The sequence below is a fragment of the Limanda limanda genome, chromosome 20, assembly GCF_963576545.1.
Source record: "Limanda limanda chromosome 20, fLimLim1.1, whole genome shotgun sequence".
Classification (NCBI taxonomy): domain Eukaryota; kingdom Metazoa; phylum Chordata; class Actinopteri; order Pleuronectiformes; family Pleuronectidae; genus Limanda; species Limanda limanda.
The window spans coordinates 22,073,253-22,091,964 of record NC_083655.1 but is presented as its reverse complement, the minus strand read 5'-3'; the positions used below and the strand labels follow the sequence as shown (position 1 = coordinate 22,091,964).

The 18,712-nt window shown below is 40.4% G+C and overlaps 1 long non-coding RNA gene across 1 annotated transcript; it reads right to left on the bottom strand.

Annotated features, from left to right (window-relative positions):
- Positions 1–1,840: 1,840 nt before the first annotated feature.
- On the bottom strand, positions 1,841–2,893 carry LOC133027159 (uncharacterized). The gene is made up of 4 exons (XR_009683261.1): positions 2,720–2,893; positions 2,378–2,488; positions 2,165–2,258; positions 1,841–2,073 (listed from the first exon to the last, which is right to left on the bottom strand). It is a non-coding gene; the product is annotated as an uncharacterized LOC133027159 (long non-coding RNA).
- Between the last annotated feature and the right edge of the window lie 15,819 nt (positions 2,894–18,712).

Sequence of the window (18,712 nt, the reverse complement as noted above, 5' to 3'; positions counted from 1 at the left end):
TTTTCATTTTATATTGCAAGTAGGTCAAATAATTTTTAATTGGATAATGTATAACAATAGACACAATGCAAGGACAAAAATAGCAATGTAGTACAAAATAAAAAGACACTAATGACAAATTGAAGATGGACAATATGAAGAAGTCTAAAAGTATTTTTTATATTAATGTATTTATGTTGTGGTGCCAATGAGTGACATAAGAGACTGAAACTGTGTGTTGTGGGTTTTAATGAGTTTATTGCAACAAACTAACCAGATCAGAATTATTGCGATATTTATAGAGAAGCTGTAACATCAGTTTATACAGAATGAGGAGCAGGGTTACGCCCAGGGGCACAATGGCTCTGCTGCGGAACAGCTGCATGTTGCGATTATCAGTTGTTCACATTTGGTTGGGTTCAGCCGCAGCTCTGCAGCGGGGCTGCTACTGCCAACACTATATTTTAACATATGGTTTGCTTGCAATATAAAATACATTTATAAGAAACATAATATCTGTATGAGGTATTAATTTAGTAAAAACAGGGCAAATTAATTTGTAGAGTGCATTGTCATACACAGCGGGCATTCTATGTGCTTTACAGAAATAAAAGAACCATAGAAGTACGGGTTGGAAGCAACTGTTGACATTACATTAATATATTTGAGTTGGCTAGCTGATTGTAATTGGATAATATGGTTACTAGGGGTATGCAATATGTATCGTCTACGATAATATCTTAATTGTTGTTTTAACGATGTGCTAGCTGACGTTAAAAAGGTAACCTGCATGACGCAGCGTCAGTGATGCGTCATGCAGTAGGACCACTCACATGTATGCTAGAGTTAAACAAGCACAACTGCCGAACATGTCGACTCATGACTGAATTTAAAATGAATGAACAAACAGTGCCAGAATACGATACACAGACACCATCAGCCTCGCAAACTGCGTCGTCAGATTTGATTGCGAGTTGTGCATCAACTTCACTAGCAAGGCGATGGTTTGACTTTAAAAAGACGAATTTTGTTCAAAAGAGTGCAATCGACAAATGTCGGAAATCGGTTACCGTTAAAGATGGCTCAACAACCAACCTGTTTCACCATCTGCAATTTAACCACTGCACAGAATATGCAGAATATTAAAAGATTTGCCAGTCAACAAATACTAAGTCAGCAAACTTTAGCAGAATATATTTCGCCAAACTCTGCAAAATATACTGCAGAAGGTTTTATACTTTGCGACAACAACAGATTTATGGTTATGCAGAACCTCCCAGCCATACACTAGACGAAAAGCAGTGTTATTGTCACAGGAAACCTCTTCGGACAGGCCTAATCCCCTGCTGTAACCTACTGTTTCCATGATGTTACCTCGGCGTTCGCCAGTGACAATAAGCTGAGTCAATCGGCGTTTGCGAACCTTAAGGGGGATATGGAGAACAAAGGAGAGAGCCGCGGGGGGGCTCGCTTCGCCGCGCGGCTCTCTCGCGACGTGTGATCTAATTAGCATATGAATCGGAGTCCAGCCGCTGGCAAGAGCCTCTGTCTACTCACCATTGGAGGATACCACAGACCCTTGAAACTAATGTCACTCGTGATTGGCTGGTAGAAGTGTTGCTATTGGTCACCTTATGGGTCATTGCAGTGCACACGTGGGGTCACAGCATTCCGCACGTGGGGTAAGCCCCTCCCACACAATATTAATAATAAAAATGTATATATTAATATTTATTATTATTTATTAGTAAGCCTTTACCAAAAGCACTGCAGTTAATTAAAACTAAACATTCATGTGATGCTTGATGTTATAGGTGAACATATTGTACAGGGAACAAATGTGAACAAGGTATATGTGGAGTCAAAGCTTTATTTACATACAGCACAAATATTGTACAAAAACTCAGGTGAGGCTTGAAATGACATGACTTCTTTGTGGGACTCTGTCTGAATCTTCTCCAGTGTGTAGACGTCTGTGGTGTGTAGCTGTGAGATCCAGTGTAGCTTCCAGTCTTATATGAAGTGTGGGACACAGGTCGGTGCGCTCCTGGCTGTGGAAGGATGGGTCCATGTCATCTGTCCCGCTTCAATCAGCTGTAAACACATTCAGTAAAATTAGCACAGTTCAATGACAACATACAGCTATAGATGTAACTGGAAAATTATTTAATGAATATAACCTTACCCTCTTTCTTCTCCGACAACTCCTCAATGCTGATGTAAGGTCTGGTCGAATCATACTGGCTCATAGTGTGTGTTACTACGTCATGGACAGGCAGCTGGAAAACAACACGAGTAACATGAGTTTATTATTAATAAACGGAAATAGCCGCGCTGCATCACCGTTGGAAGATCCACAGCAAAAAAACACCAAAACAATTCATAAACAGTTACTTACATTCAATGGCTTAATTTTCTGCACTTTAAATCCGGACTTTCAGCGTCTCGGCCTCACGTGCAGTGGCCGCCTCTTTGTTTGTGTGTGTGTGTGGGGGCGGGGGGGCTGAGGCTGAGAAAACATACAGAAAAAAGTCACGTTGATCAAAAAACTTAACGAGAACAAACTGTTACATCTAAGTAATTCCTACATATTTACACATGTACTAGATCTGCTCCAGCACTCGATGCTGTATTCGTATTTTAGCAACTTTCTCGCTATCCCAAAGTTGCTGGCATGCTTTTCAGATGTACCAGTTAGCTTCGTAGTTAGCATGGCGGCTCCGTTTAGCTTAGCTCTCACCTTAACTCAGGGACTGTGCACCCGTCTTCTCCGCCTCGACTCGTCCACACCGGGCCCGCGGCTCTGCTTCCCACGCACTCATCTTCTCCTCCAGGGAAAATCGTCGTGTCGACTTCAGCAAGTTATTTACCCCGAAGACAGAGTCACTCGTACGGAACAAGCTAAACACAAGCCGCTTCCTGTCTGCGGAAGACTTGACGCTGCTGCACTGCGTTTACGAGGCTGTGATTGGACGAGCCCATCAGCTGATGACGCGAGCGGGTGACGTGAGGTTTTCACAGTAAATCTCCACAACTGTCCTTGTCATATTAAAGCAGCGGTTACTTCATATGGGATGAGTATGTGACTGAGGCCCAGTTTATTTTTTCTGGTGTTTAGTAAATTTACACACATGATTCACGCTGTTCTGTGTTCGTAACCTTATAGTTGAATGCACTTATTGTAAGTCGCTTTGGATAAAAGTGTTGACTGTTTTAATGAAATACTGAGAAAGTTTAATAACAACAATTAGACAATTGAAGTTCAAATTATGAAGGAATTTCAGCTCTATATTGTATGGAAGCCCATTTCCGCCACTGTGATAAAAAAAAAAAAAATTGGTATCTCATTATTATCAGATACTATCTCATAATTATGACTTAGCATCTCATTATTATGAGATACTATCTCATAATTATGACTTAGCATCTCATTATTATGAGATAGTATCTCATTATTATGACTTAGTATCTCATAATTATGACTTAACATCTCATTATTATGAGATAGCATCTCATTATTATGACTTAGCATCTCATAATTATGACTTAGCATCTCATTATTATGAGATACTATCTCATAATTATGACTTAGCATCTCATTATTATAAGATAGTAACTCATAATTATGACTTAGCATCTCATAATTATGACTTAACATCTCATTATTATGAGATAGTATCTCAAAATTATGACTTAGCTTCTCATTATTATGAGATAGTATCTCATTATTATGACATAATATCTCATAATTATGACTTAGCATCTCATTATTATGAGATACTGACTGCAGGGTCTGTCATGCAAGTCAAATGTTGTATTTCTGTTACAGTGGCGGGCGTAGTTATCATTAACTCAAACCTTAACTTTACTTCACTGAGTTCCCAGCCTCTCTACCACTGCTCACCTGCTCTGCTGCAACCCGCCCACAGTCAGACACTAAGTCATAATTATGAGATAGTATCTCATTATTATGAGATAGTATCTCATAATTATGAGATGCTAAGTCATAATTATGAGATGCTAAGTCATTATTATGAGATGCTATCTCATAATAATGAGATACTAAGTCATTATTATGACATACGGATTGTGGGCGGGCGCCACAGAGCAGGACACCCGAGGCTGAGCGGATGCGGGGACAGCAGCCTTACTCGCGGAAGTGGGCTACTGTGCATCGATACAGAGGCATAACAGGATCGATCCATGTTTTCTGCTCCGTTCATTGTCTTAGCGATGTGCTGCCGCTGAATAATTATAACAAGCGCTGCTCCAGGATCAGAACAGACGCTCTTTAAAAGTCCGGTTGTCTTGTGTGTGTCGGACTCTGCTTCCGCCTCACTTCCCTCTGACCCGCGCTCACTTCACACTTTAACAATAAACACCAGCACCGATCACAAGTTATTAGGACACGTACAGGATTGATGTTTACTTTGTGTTTGTTTGAGTTCATGAAACACGTGTTGTGTGGAGCTGGGGACTACGTGCACACGGTGTTTAAACATGTGTTTCGTAACGTGAGATGTAACGTGACGCGCACAGTACAGGACCGTCAGCGTTAAAGTGACGGAGCGATCCGAAGTCTTGATCGGTCATCATCGAATAATTACTAAAAAATACATGTGATTATCAGTTTTAGTGAAGAGGAATAGAGACAAGCATACACACACACACACACACACACACACGCAGACTCGCATGACAGACCCTGCAGTAAGTATCTCATAATAATGAGATGCTAAGTCATAATTATGAGATATTATGTCATAATAATGAGATACTATCTCATAATAATGAGAAGCTAAGTCATAATTTTGAGATACTATCTCATAATAATGAGATACTAAGTCATAATAATGAGATGCTAAGTCATAATTATGAGATACTATCTCATAATAATGAGATGCTAAGTCATAATTATGAGATACTATCTCATAATAATGAGATACTAAGTCATAATAATGAGATGCTAAGTCATAATTATGAGATACTAAGTCATAATAATGAGATGCTAAGTCATAATTATGAGATACTAAGTCATAATAATGAGATACTATCTTATAATAATGAGATGCTAAGTCATAATTATGAGATAGTATCTCATAATAATGAGATGCTAAGTCATAATTATGAGATAGTATCTCATAATAATGAGATACCAATTATTTTTTTTTTCATCACAGTGGCGGAAATGGGCTTCCATAATATTGTGTCTTCTTTATATTTAAAATAATAATCAAACTGAGTGGAGATGTATGTTGTAGCCAAACAGCCGGCTGCTGTGTTTTGTCACTGTGCAGTCCATGGGGGATTAAATATTACACTGAAAAAATAAATCATTAAATCAATGCATGTTTCATAGCAATTTTGAAAGTAGTGGTGAAAAGGTACCATTTATAATTCATGGAAAACAGCTTAGTTTGCAATTGACATGTGAATTTGATGCCAGTATTTTGGGAGGACAGATATTTTTATGGAAAGCCAGTAGAAGTTTGGAGCTTACAGGACACAGATGATCATACCAAGCATCATTTATTTGCTGGTAGAGGTGTGGTTAACAAATCCTCTGTGCATTTAACCAGCACAATTGAAAAAGTGACTGTAATCATGCCACTCTGTACAGTTGTCGAGATTTAGGATTGTTTTGGATGACAATAAAAATTTGAAATAAAGTGCATTGTTTCATTTCTTTTGACTGCATTGACCTTTGTTCGTGGTATACAATATAATTCATTATAGCACACTTACTTACTTAAGAACAATTTAAAATTTCAGGTTTAATATTTATTTTAATCCTGGTTTACTCAGCCAGATAGTTTGTTTGGTGCCTCTTACAAAAAGGTGTTATCTAATCTCAGGGAAACTGATTTGCATTTGTGAAGCTCAGAGCATTGTCATTTGCATGTGAAAGCGTCCTCTAGGCGTTGGAGCAGAGGGGTCCCCTCACAACAGCTCTCAGGCTTGACAACTGCAGGAAATTTGAACGTTTCCTTTGCTGCCTGCAGATACGTGTGAAAGTCGTTAACCGAAGGATGTGCCAACACTTTCCTGCGACACAGATTGACACAAACGCTTCTTTTCATGCAGTGATACCTCTTGTTGACAGTACATTTCATGTTTTTTTTACATTTAATTTCACTTATTTGAAAAAACTTGAGCTTTGGATTTGGTGTCATGTTGTTCTTGCTTGAGTGCTGCCCACGGTTCTAATGTTCTTGTTCTAAGGTTTAAATATGAGTGTTTTATTTCTGTTGGATCATGTCTTGTTTACATTAAGGGGAAGTGTCTGTTTGAAATGCTTTATCCATACGCTATGAATAAAGCAGTAATATTTGCACAGGTAATTTCATTTTTTTGTATTGTTTATACTTGAATGCTTGAGTTTGAAGTAAATAAATAAGACCTGCTTTCCCTTAACAAGTTGTTTTAACTACTATCATTAGTAACAGTTTATATCCTAACTTAACAAGAGGTAACCTAGTATAATACACTACTTTTTAACAAACTCTTTTAAAGGATGCTAAATATCGTCTATTTATCGTTATCTGCAAATTCCCAGAAAATATTGATAAATACATTTGTGACAATATCGCACACCCCTAGTACTTACTGTACTAAATCCATCTACATCTAAAGCAGGATGTAACACGGCCAACGGGGTGATTGCCTGCATCTTCCCCAAGCTGCTGAGTAAGCTTGTGAGAGGCATCGTTGAGAGCTGCTAAGACAACAACATAGTGAGTATATGCTCAGTGGGTTTCAGCAAATCCAACAAGCAAATTTTGAAACAGATACTTGGATTGTAGATTCTTACATTCTCGGTGGAGAAGTATTAAGACACAGAAGTAAAATATTTAAGATCAAATGAGCGATACATCAGTTTTTAACAGACTATAAAATTCCTGACGGTCTTCAGTGTCGCTGCAGGCCTGTGCATATGCATTCTTGGATACTGGTTCTGAACACACCCTGTGGTTCACTTCAGTCTTCTTTGCTCCTCCATTACTCCCGCCCTGTATTGTTCGCGAACCAAGAACCCATTTTACAAGAACACTCCTACTACTCAATCCCTCACAAACGTTACTCCCGCATTGACCACTTCTTAGTCAGTAATTCTATTATATCTCAAATTAATAACTCAGCAATACATACAATAATCATCTCAGACCATGGCTTAATCAGCTTTGATATAGTACACAAACCGCCTCAAGTAGGTAGTGGTTCAGCACCTCTCCACTGAAAGATACAGATTTTAACAAACTTTTCAAGAGAGAGTGGACAACCTTTAATGAACTGAATGACTAACAAGATATTTCTCCATAGGTACTTATGGAAACTGTAAAAGCAATCATCAGGGAACAAATCATCTCTTAAGGCCGGCGCATGCTTCTGCAACGGCGTCTGCGGCTTTTCACGCAGTTGTGACGCAGGACTCGTTGTCATTCATGGTTTTCCAACCGTTGCGCGTGTTGCCATGCAATTCCCCGCCAGAACACAGGCGGAGTAAGGTTTTTTGTCGAAGTCGGCTCTTCTTCGTGTGTGGCACGAAGAAGAGCCGTTTATTTACATCGCCACTGCGGCTCCTCAGAGCCTTTTTCTGGCGGACAAATCCGCCAGTCAGTGACGGGTTATACTAGTGGTCATAGTTTCGGATCTCTTCTGCCAAGTGCTTTTCTTTTTGGTCCATATTCGTTCTTCTAAATCTTCCGTGGATTCCGCCGGTATTATCGGGCCTGAACCGGAAATGCGACTCCGGAAATGATGTAGTTAGCAGACCAATCACAGCCTTGCCGGCTACGTAACGCTTGCGGAGCTTTGCCGTCTAGTTAGAAAAATTGGGCGACGCATGTAAGCACGTAAGAAGGGATACGTAAGTACTTAAGGGGCCTGGAAGGGCTCTTGCGCTTCCGGGCCTGTGAAAACGCAGAAGCATGCGCCGGCCTTTACTCCACTCACAAGAAGAAAAGGAACAAGAAAAACAAGAACTGGAAAGCAAACTGAAACATCTACACTCCCAAAACCCCTGCATCCCTACTGAGCAAACTCAAAAGTCAAAACACAGCTTGAAAGCATGATACATCAACAGACCCAATTCCTCGTGCAAATAACCACATTTCCGCCCCCTGGTGAGACCAATGATTGACCCGCTACAGTTGGCCTATCAGCCTGGCATCGCGGTGGATGAGTCCATTAACTTACTACATCACAGAGCTCTTTCTCACCGGGCAAAGCCTGGAAAGATTGTGAGGATCATGTTACTTAGGTTAAGGCTGTCTGGAGTTAGAGCCCCCGCAGGGAACGGTTCTTGCTCCTTTGTCTTCACCCTCTACACTGCAGACTTCATCAACCAATCACCCTCCTGTCACCTGCAGCAGTTCTCTTATGACTCTTCAGCCTCAGTAAGACATTGGGGAAAACCAAAGAACTGCTGAGCCCAGACACTTGTGAACATCCAGGGAATGGACATCGAGATAGTGCAGCTGGGTCTTCACCTGAACAATAAACTGGACTGGACTGATCATGACAGTGCACTTTTCATGAAGGGCCAGGAGACCGAGGTCTTTGGAGTGCAGGTGGCGCTTTTGAAGACCTTTTGTGACTCTGTGGTGCAGCATTTCAACTACTGACAGAAAGCGACTGGATAGACTGATTAGCAGGGCTAGCTCGGTCTTGGGATACCCGCTTGACCCAGAGGAGGTGGTGGGACAGAGGAGGATGAAGGCAAAGCTGTCTTCTCTGATGGACAACCAGTCCCGACCACTGCAGGACACCATCACAGCACTGGGCTGCTCCTTCAGCGACAGACTGAGAGGTATCGCAGGTCGTTCCTTTTTGCAGCAGACTGTACAACCAGCTCTGCTCCCAGTATAACTACATGCATCATTATGGAGTGCACTTTAACTCTCTTAACTGTGCAATAATCACTGTGCTATATTCATCTGCATATTCTATTTTAATCTTTTTTATTCTATTTTATACTATTTCTATTTTTATTTTATTTTTTGGGGTTGAAATTACTGAGCATTGCTTAAAGAGAGTGTGTGACCCAAGCAAATGTAGACACTGCACATAAAATACAAGAGATGATTATCTTCATGCCATCTGTCTCTGCCCACCGAATCATTCTGAACGAACATCAGAAAATCTAAACATACATCCATTCAACTAACACAGTATATTAAAACTCCATATATTCAAATAAAAAATGGCTTTAGTAGACGGAAACTATTTAATTAACTAATACATTGACCAAATTTATTAAATAACCATGAAATTGATGCCCTTTCATGCTCAATATATTTTTTCATTATTAAAATCTTCAACTATACAAGTTGAGATAGTTTGCTTAGTTTACAATAGAGAATATGACAATGTAAATGGTTTTGGTAAATGGTTTTGTACTTAGGAGAGGCGGTGGACTAGTGGCAGAAACTTGGACTATGGGCAGAAAAGGTCTTTGGTTCGTCTCTGGTTCGACTCCACGGAGAAACAACAAAAAAACGAACCTGGATTGATCTGGATTCTCCCTACCCTGTCTAGTGCCACTGAAAGGCTCCTTGGCAAGGCTTACTCCCCCAACATCTGCTCCCCGGGCGCCGTACATGGCTGCCCACTGCTCTGTGTGTCTGGCACCAGATGGGTTAAAGCAGAGGTTAAATTTCCCCTTGCATGAGTGTGCCTGTGCATGTGTGTGGGATAAATAAATGTATCTTTATATAGTGCTTTTTCTAGTCTTGATGACCACTTAAAGCTCTTTACAGTACAGTTTTATATTCACCCATTCACACACACATTCATACAGTGCATCTATTAGCAGCACTTTGTTGTTCTATGAGCAATTTCTAGTGCCATGAAATCACATATGAGAGCTTAGAAAATCATATTTATATACATATATATGTATATAAGAGTGCAGATTTTGACAGCTCAGGGCTGTGACACAGCTGGCAGCAAGCTCCTTTCTTAACCTGAGAAGGTGTGCAGAATTATCCTGGCTTGCTGTGTTCTGCACAACCTAGCTAGGGCTCAAAACATCCCCTTACCACCCAGAGCAGAACCACAACCAGACAGGCACTGAGCCGAATGTGGTGCTTCCTGGAAGGGCTGCAATGCTGCCTCGCTACACCTTAAGGCAGGGGTGGGCAATTGTTTTTTCCATGGGGCCACATGAGAAAATATTGTGGGGGGCCAGGCCAAAGGCTGAACTCAATTCTGCATAATATTAATTATATTTCTTTATTAAAGCAGTATATAGCATTGTTTTGACAAGCTGGTAAGACTGGTAAGAGTACTGCATGTTATGATTAAGCAATGAAAAAGCGAGGTTGCCTTACAAAAAGTCATTTATTCAATAAAAATTCCCAAAACAATGGTAAACAAAAACAGTAATAGAAACATTTTGATCCCGATGCCAATGAATCAAAAAACATTATTTCTCTTTCATGTGGGGTTTCTTTGAGTGTGAAAGGGTCCCAAATTTGCAATTCAGAAGAAAACACTTTTCCCCACCTTCCACCAGGGGTGTGACTCGGGCTTGAATTCAGCCAGAAGGATAACCATTTCTGCAAAATAATCATCCAGAAACACCAAAACAATCAAAATGTGAACGTTTTTACGATTTGTGACTCATTATATTAGTGTCATTTTCAGGCACATTCACCCCAAAACACATTTTGAGTTCCATATACTGTTGGGAAGAGGTTCTTAGCTTTCTAAAGACACCACAATATTGTCTTTGTACTCCAAATAGTGAGCAAGATACATCATATTATAACGATTGTCACTGAACCGTGATTTTGAGAAAAAGGCCTCCTAAGAAATGTCCCAGTGCTAGTTGGTGCCTTTACATGCCAGCATTTCTAGTCTGATTTTTTTCAGTTCAGTGAGAGAAATATAGTCTCTTGTCACAAGTGCATCAAAGTCAGGTTGAATGTCTGAGGTGGAGATGCGAAGCACAGCTACTAGATGATCATCAGTGAGAGAGGATCTATACCTGGATTTTGAAAACTTCATCACTGAGAATGTTTGTTCACATATGTAGGTAGAGCCAAAGATATGCTTCTGAGCATGTCTCCTTATGTTTGGAAAGTTCTCCTCCTTGAGAGAAGAGTAAAAATCCAGCATAGATCCTGACTTAAAATGCTCTGGCAGTACCGCATCAGACAGCAGGTCAATGAGTTCCAGCTGAACATCACTGGGTGCATTATCCACACTACAGGTAAAGGGAGAGGAAATTATGTGCATTTCATCCTCGATCATTCTGAGATCTTCAAATCGCCTTGAAAACTCACCATGCAGTGCTCCTGGCATGGATGAGTACCTGCAAAGGTGATCAGCTGATGGTGTGACTTCTTTCAGGGTTTGCATGTGAGTGAGATTGTTGCTCTCCAAGTTGACTTGAAAGAAACTGCATCTTTCTCATGAACAAATAAGCCCTTGCCTTGCAGTTTGGTGTTCAGTTCATTCATCAGTGAAGTCACATCACTAGCAAATGCAAAATCTGCCATCTGAGAGCTCTGGGATGTCCTTGCCTTTCTTTTTGCAGAACTCTTGAATCACTGCTTTCAGCTCCCATACTCTTTTTAGCATTTTGCCTAGGCTGAGCCATCTGACAGCTGTGTGGTAGCCTATGTCACCATGTTCAGTGTCATGCTCCTCCAAAAGTGATACAAACTGTCTATGATTCAATGCTCGTTTTCTACTGAAGTTAACTATTTTAGTGACAACATCAATAACATGGTTAATTTTTAGCACTGACTTGCACAACAAATGCTGATGTATTATACAATGCAAAAATACCAATTTCTGATCTGGGTCGATTTCAGTCACTTTATCTTGAACACGTTTCAAAAGTCTGACATTTTTCCCGATCAGACTTGGACAGCCGTCCGTTGTGACACCTGCCAGGCTGTCCTATTTCAGACCCAGCGTGTTCATGCATGCATCTAACTCTGTGAATAGATTGCTCCCTGTCGTTGTCCCTTTCATTGACCACAGTGCTGCCAGCTCCTCAGTAATCTTGAAGTCCTTTATCCCACGGACAAATACAAGTAACTGGGCTGTGTCACGGACATCGCAGCTCTCGTCCAAAGCAAAGGAGAAGAAATCACAACTTGCCACTTCACGTTGTAGCTGAAGTTCCAGATTCCCCGCAATGTCCTCGATTCTTCTCGTCACGGTTTGCCTGGATAGCGGGACTTGCTCAAATGCTTTTTTTTGTTCCGGGCATATTAGTGCTGCATGGTCCACCAAGCATTTTTGACAAACTCCCCCTCCGAGAATGGCTTACTGTTTTTAGCTATTTTGTGAGATATTACAAAGCTGGTCCTGGTTGCTGCATCCCTGGATGTGTGAAGCTTGGTAAAAAAGCCTTGCTGCTTTTGTAGCTTAGCTAGTAAAGCTTCCGATGTCCCGGCCTTGCAGCAAGCCCCTTTCAGACTTTGCATGTGAAATTTGGTCAGGACAGCTTAAAGCAGTTGGGGATGCCATAGAACCTAATTTGTGAGTTTTCATCAGGGAGCATGTCCTTGGCATGCCGGCAAATCTTGATGTCTCGCTCAGAACCTTCAAGTAGCTGTAACTTCCATGTTTTTGCTGTAGTTATTGTGAAACTGTATTTGTGTTATAATAAATCAACCCCGAAGAGTTCTATATGCAAATATACTTTAATAGTCAAAGCGCCTTATAGCTGTGACAGTGAGTATAATGTTTTATACTTTGACATGTTAAGCCTAGATTTTTCATTTGACCTCTGACAACGAGGAACGAGACACAAATCTCTTAAAGTATTGTCACACTTTAATGCTCAGAGCATGGTGTATGAGACAAATGTTGGTTCCATTAGACCCCTGAGACTCTAAAAGTGTTTTGTGGACTCAAACACTTCACACACCCTTCTATTGGCATAATGGTGAGCAGATTGCAGTGTTAAAGGATCTCAATTTGAGACTGCATTACGAGACGAAGCACGCGGATAAATACAAAAGCTTGACTGATGCTTTTTCAGCATCAGTCAAGCTTTTGTATTTCTCCGCGTGCTTCGTCTCTGACTGATGCTTTTTCAGCATCAGTCAAGCTTTTGTATTTCTCCGCGTGCTTCGTCTCGTAATGCAGTCTCAAATTGAAATCCTTTAACACTGCAATCTGCTCACCATTATGCCAATAGAAGGGTGTGTGAAGTGTGACAATACTTTAAGAGATTTGTGTCTCGTTCCTCGTTGTCAGAGGTCAAATGAAAAATCTAGGCTTAACATGTCAAAGTATAAAACATTATACTCACTGTCACAGCTATAAGGCGCTTTGACTATTAAAGTATATTTGCATATAGAACTCTTCGGGGTTGATTTATTATAACACAAATACAGTTTCACAATAACTACAGCAAAAACATGGAAGTTACAGCTACTTGAAGGTTCTGAGCGAGACATCAAGATTTGCCGGCATGCCAAGGACATGCTCCCTGATGAAAACTCACAAATTAGGTTCTATGGCATCCCCAACTGCTTTAAGCTGTCCTGACCAAATTTCACATGCAAAGTCTGAAAGGGGCTTGCTGCAGGACACTTAAATGTAAAACATGATATTTCCTGTTACAGGTAGGGGGTGCTATGTGGTTGAATGTGTTTTGAGGCAGATTGAACAATATACACAGAAGTTATGGGAACCTATTGTTTTTTGGTGAATCATCCAAATCTGTCGCCACGCCACAACCACATCCCCTGAACTCAAAGTTTATATAACTTTGAATCAGAAAGTCTTTAGCATGACATAAACCAAATGTGAAGTCGATCGCATGAAATCTGTAGAAGTAGGATTATAGGGGGCCCTATTGAACCATTTCTGGAGACATGTTTCCGAAAACATTCAAATATGTAAATTTTCGCAAGACCTAACCCACCTGCCGAAATCTGTGTTTTCGAGTATGTTAAGGGCCCCAAAAAGGCATTTCAAAATGCAGAAGAAGAAAAAGAAGAAGAATTCTAGCAAAAACTGTCGTGCCCGGGACCTAATAATCAGAGCAATCCCAACAGGGTCCTCACAGAGGTTATTTTGGTGACCTTTGACCGATGCAGCTGGACTTTGTCACTGCTGACGAGAATAATAATTTTACTGTATCTGCTATGACGCTTAGCCAGTAGTTTTAAATATGACCCTTTCACCCGTCTGGCCCAGGAATACATTTACCTATGGTTTCTAGTGTCCTTAACCTCACATTTCTCAGAATTGAATCTCCAGTAACCAGAGTTGGTTCCTCAGAGAGTGTTTTGCTGAGTGGGGGAAATCTATTAGAGATGTGAATGGGTTGGTGTTGAACTCAGAGCCTCACTTTAAGAGTTCTCTTCTTATTGCAGGAAGTCATTCAGCGCTCTTGGATCCTAGCTGCTTGTGAGCTGCTGGGGATGCTGGTGACGCTAAAACAGCTTGGCTTGTTCCTGGGGACTGGCTAACTAAATTGGATAATGACTTAGTTTCCATGTTGCATAGCCACGCCTCCAATTGACAAATCATCGCCTCCATCCTATCAAATAAACTATATTTATTACAAGTACTGTTATTGCTAAAGAAAGCAGAGGAGTTACTTAACATCAAGCACACTGAGCAGGAGAGAGCGTACTTACTGTAAGTCGCGTTGGATAAAAGCGTCAGCTAAAGGAAATGTAATGTAATGACAGAGAGAAACAAAAAATAAATTACTATGCTAACAACTAATGAGAAGAACATGTAAACCACCATTAATTGGCAAACAGGTTGCTAAAGGTGGGAGAGATGTATGGGTGTGTAAACAGATAAGTATCAATATGGCTGGAAATTAGCCTCAGGGACTAAGAGATTAAGAGAGATGAAGACAAGCAGAAATCCATAAGCTATTGAAACTGTAAGTGATACAATATTGTCACCGCAGCATGTCAGCATGTCTTTAAAGTAAAAGCATGGTTGATTTGTTGCCGTAATGCTGAATTCTACACCTTGAATTTTGAGCAGTTGTGAACTTGGGTGATGATCGTGTTGCTTGCTAAACAGACGCAATGTATGAAAAAATAACCCCAGTTCACGTTAACAGTAATAACGCAAATTCAGTTTCATTAAATGAAGAACACTCACTTTAAAATCATCATCATCAAGATAAACCAGGTAGGATGAATGAATACTTAACTTCTGAAGTATGCTCTTCAACAGACCAAGCAAATAGCCCCTTCTAAACAGGCATGTTTACAACCGGCCCTGTACTAGTTAATTTAATTAGTTATCAGAGTTCCAAATTTATAGTTAGTAGTTTTTATGTGGCACATAATATTTCTATTTTTTTCAATTGATTCTCCACATGCTTGTCCTGTTCTAAACGAACATGGCTGTGGTAACGTGCAATGAAAGCCTCTAGTTTTTTGCTGTTTAGCCTAACAGGTTTATGTTCACTACTTCACCACAATCACACATTTGGCAGATGCCACAACCGAAGAAGGTATCCAATATTCTAATCATTACAGTAACATTATCAACAGTGTGGTGTTGTTACCGTCATCAGTACCTGTTGAAATGCTCTTCACAAAATTGTAGTGGAATGCCTTTGTTTTCTTCCGTCCCTCGACTGTGCTGTCCTGCAGTTGAGATGTTTAGTTCATGAGGACTTGAGACAGAAAAAGGGGAAAGATAAATGGGTGTGTGAAGTTGCTCAACTGGTGTAGCAGCTTTGACAGGTATGGTATTGTGTTTGTGTGTGTGAGGAGGGCAGAAAACGGTCTGCTGGTATGCTTGGAGGCGTGGCAGGTGAGCAAAAAATACCACAGCAAATTACGGCACTTCTTGCAAAGCAGCTTAAAAAGTTTTTTTACTATTATTTTTGAAAATAATTTGAAATTCATCATCTACTTTACAACTATTTCCTGTTCTTTCTTACTAAGATTTCGGAAAAACAATTTTAAGCATCAAACAGTTCATCCACAATGGTGTAGTTTTACAAAAAAAGTCCATAATCTCCTCTTATACATCTCAGATAAAACATTGGTTCTAATACTTGGTCCTAAACACCTTAGAGATACATTATCTAATGATATAGCTGCGCTAGATGAAATTGCCCTTGCTTCCAATGAAACAGTCAGAAACTCGGGAGTGATCTTCGATCCTGATTTTTCCTTTAATTCTCAATTAAACAGATTTCTAGCACCACCTTCTTTCACTTGCGTAACAACTCAAAGATCTGACATGTCCTTTCTCAAAAAGATGCAGAAAAACTAGTCCACGTCTTTGTTATATCCAGACTTGATTATTGTAATACCTTATTATCAGGTTCCAGCAGTAAGTCGTTAAAGACTCTGTAGCTTGTCCAAAATGCTGCTGCACGTGTCCTGACAAGAACCAAGAAAAGAGACCATTGTTAAATCTAGAATCAAATTTAAAATTCTCCTCCTCACCGTCAAGGACCGTAATAATATGGCACCATTATACCTTAAAAAGGTGATAGTACCATATCAATACACTAGAGCACTGGGCTCCCAGAATTCAGACTTACTTGTCGTCCCTGAAGTCTCTAAAAGTAGAGTAGGAGCCAGAGCTTTCAGCTATCAAGCTCCTCTCCAGTGGAATAATGTCCCACTTTCAGTTCGGGAAGCAGACACGATCTGTAGGTTTAAAACATTCCTTCATGATAAAGTTTATAGTTAGAGCCGGTCCAGGCTTGTCTTAGACCTGCTCTTAGTTATGCTGCTATAGGTCTAGAACATGACACACAGAGCTTCTCTTCCCAGCTTCTCCTTCCTCTTCTCACTCCTTATCACATCAAAGTAATTAATATCTTATCAATACATGTTACTGACTTGACTTCTTCCCCGGAGTCCCTTTGCCTTATCGTCCACAGATCCAGGGCGGCGGCTGCGGCCACATCGTGGATTATGCTTGTGGATCGCGTATCAGAGATCGTGATCGTAATGGTGGATCCTGTATATAGCTAACTGATCGTGATAATAATGGCAGATCCTGTATCATGTTGGCATCTGATTATGGTGGTGGACCACGATCTAGGTAGCAGCTGATGGTGGATCCTGATGACGGCAGTGGACAATGACTGTGGACGATAGTGGCATCCGATCTTGATGGTGGATCATGATCATGACCAGGGACTATGATTACAACAAGACTGCTTGATGTAAAATATTTCTCATCAGATACTCGACCATTACTGACAATAATCCATCAATTAATTGACCTTCCATTATGCTACAAAGTATTTATTCTAATCAATGCTGCAAATACCCTTATCTTTCTGATGTTCTCTGTTACACTTGACATCTATTGCACTTCTGACCGTCCTGGGAGAGGGATCCCTCACATGTGGCTCTCTCTGAGGTTTCTACGTTCTTTTTTCCCTAAAATGTTTTTTTTGTTGTAGTTTTTTGTTACTCTTATTGAGGGTTAAGGTCAGAGGATCTCGCACCTTGTTAAAGCCCTACGAGACAAATTGTGATTTGTGAGTATGGGCTATACAAATAAAATTTAATTGATCGATGTGCTCCTTAGAATCATGAGTACTAAAACAGAGTTTCAAAGATAATTTTATTGCACATTAAACTACATTAAGGAATTTATAATCCAACAAAAAATAAATACAAAAAAATTTAGCTTCAGCTACAACTCATTACTGCTCTGAAATATGTGGACATGTGCACCACTGGCTTTTCAGACTTAAACATTATGGACTTTACCTCGGATGATGGAAGTTAAATGTGTTAGCAGCTAGTTCTCAGGAGCTGGCTGTGGTCAGTAGCCAGTGGGTGTGTTTACAGTCCTTGGGTTGAGAGGTCAGAGGTCAGACCCAGGTTCTCCTTTTAACCGGACGTTACCAAATATGGTAACGTCCGCTTCAGCCTGACTCCAAATGGCCAAGATGGTGCTGATCAAATTCGAAATTCTAGGCTTCGAAATGGAAGTTCCGCAACCAATTGGTGGTCACCCTAGGTTGTCACTTGATTATAGCCTTTACTGATTAAGGGAGACTCTGTTGGCCCCCTCTTAGCAGCGCCACCGCATCCAGTAACATTACTCCGCAGGTCAACTAGTGATTCTGCTCCTCTGGTCGTTTCTTATCACTCACACATAGAACTGATTTTTATAAAAACCTGCTGAATTCATATTTAAGTTTTGGATAAGCGGTGCATCATTTCTCCTGCAACAATGAATTCAAAACAATGCGTTGTGTCATAATCTGCGGGAAGATCTTGGCATGTGTGTGTGTGTGTGTCTGTTTTTCTCTGTCGCAACTGACGACAGAACTCGCCTCACGTTGTGTGTGGCAGATGACGTACCTGCACGCAAAATATGTTTTCAATGTGTTTAAAATATGTCTCCTAAACTCAAAAGCGAAGCAGACAAAACCAAAGTAAACTTCACACACACACTCACATAACAAAGGCACGTCACATCACCAGAACGCCTGTATGTGGGACACCGTTGATCAATGTAGTTGCTGCTGGACAGTTTTTAATGAGCTTTACATCGTGGTAATTATAATGATAATTTACATTTCACACTTTAATACTATCCCCTGGGAATTTCACCATGTTTAATCCTAAAACCGGTAACTGTTTCATCTCTACTGCCAGCTGAAGCCCAGCAGAAGTTGGGTGATGCAGCAGGAGAATGACCCGAATTAATAAAGTAAAGCTACGTCATGATTGGTTTTAAAAAATAAATAAATAATGAAAATACTCTTCTAGGAGTGGTGTGGTCCGAGCGCAGACCTTAA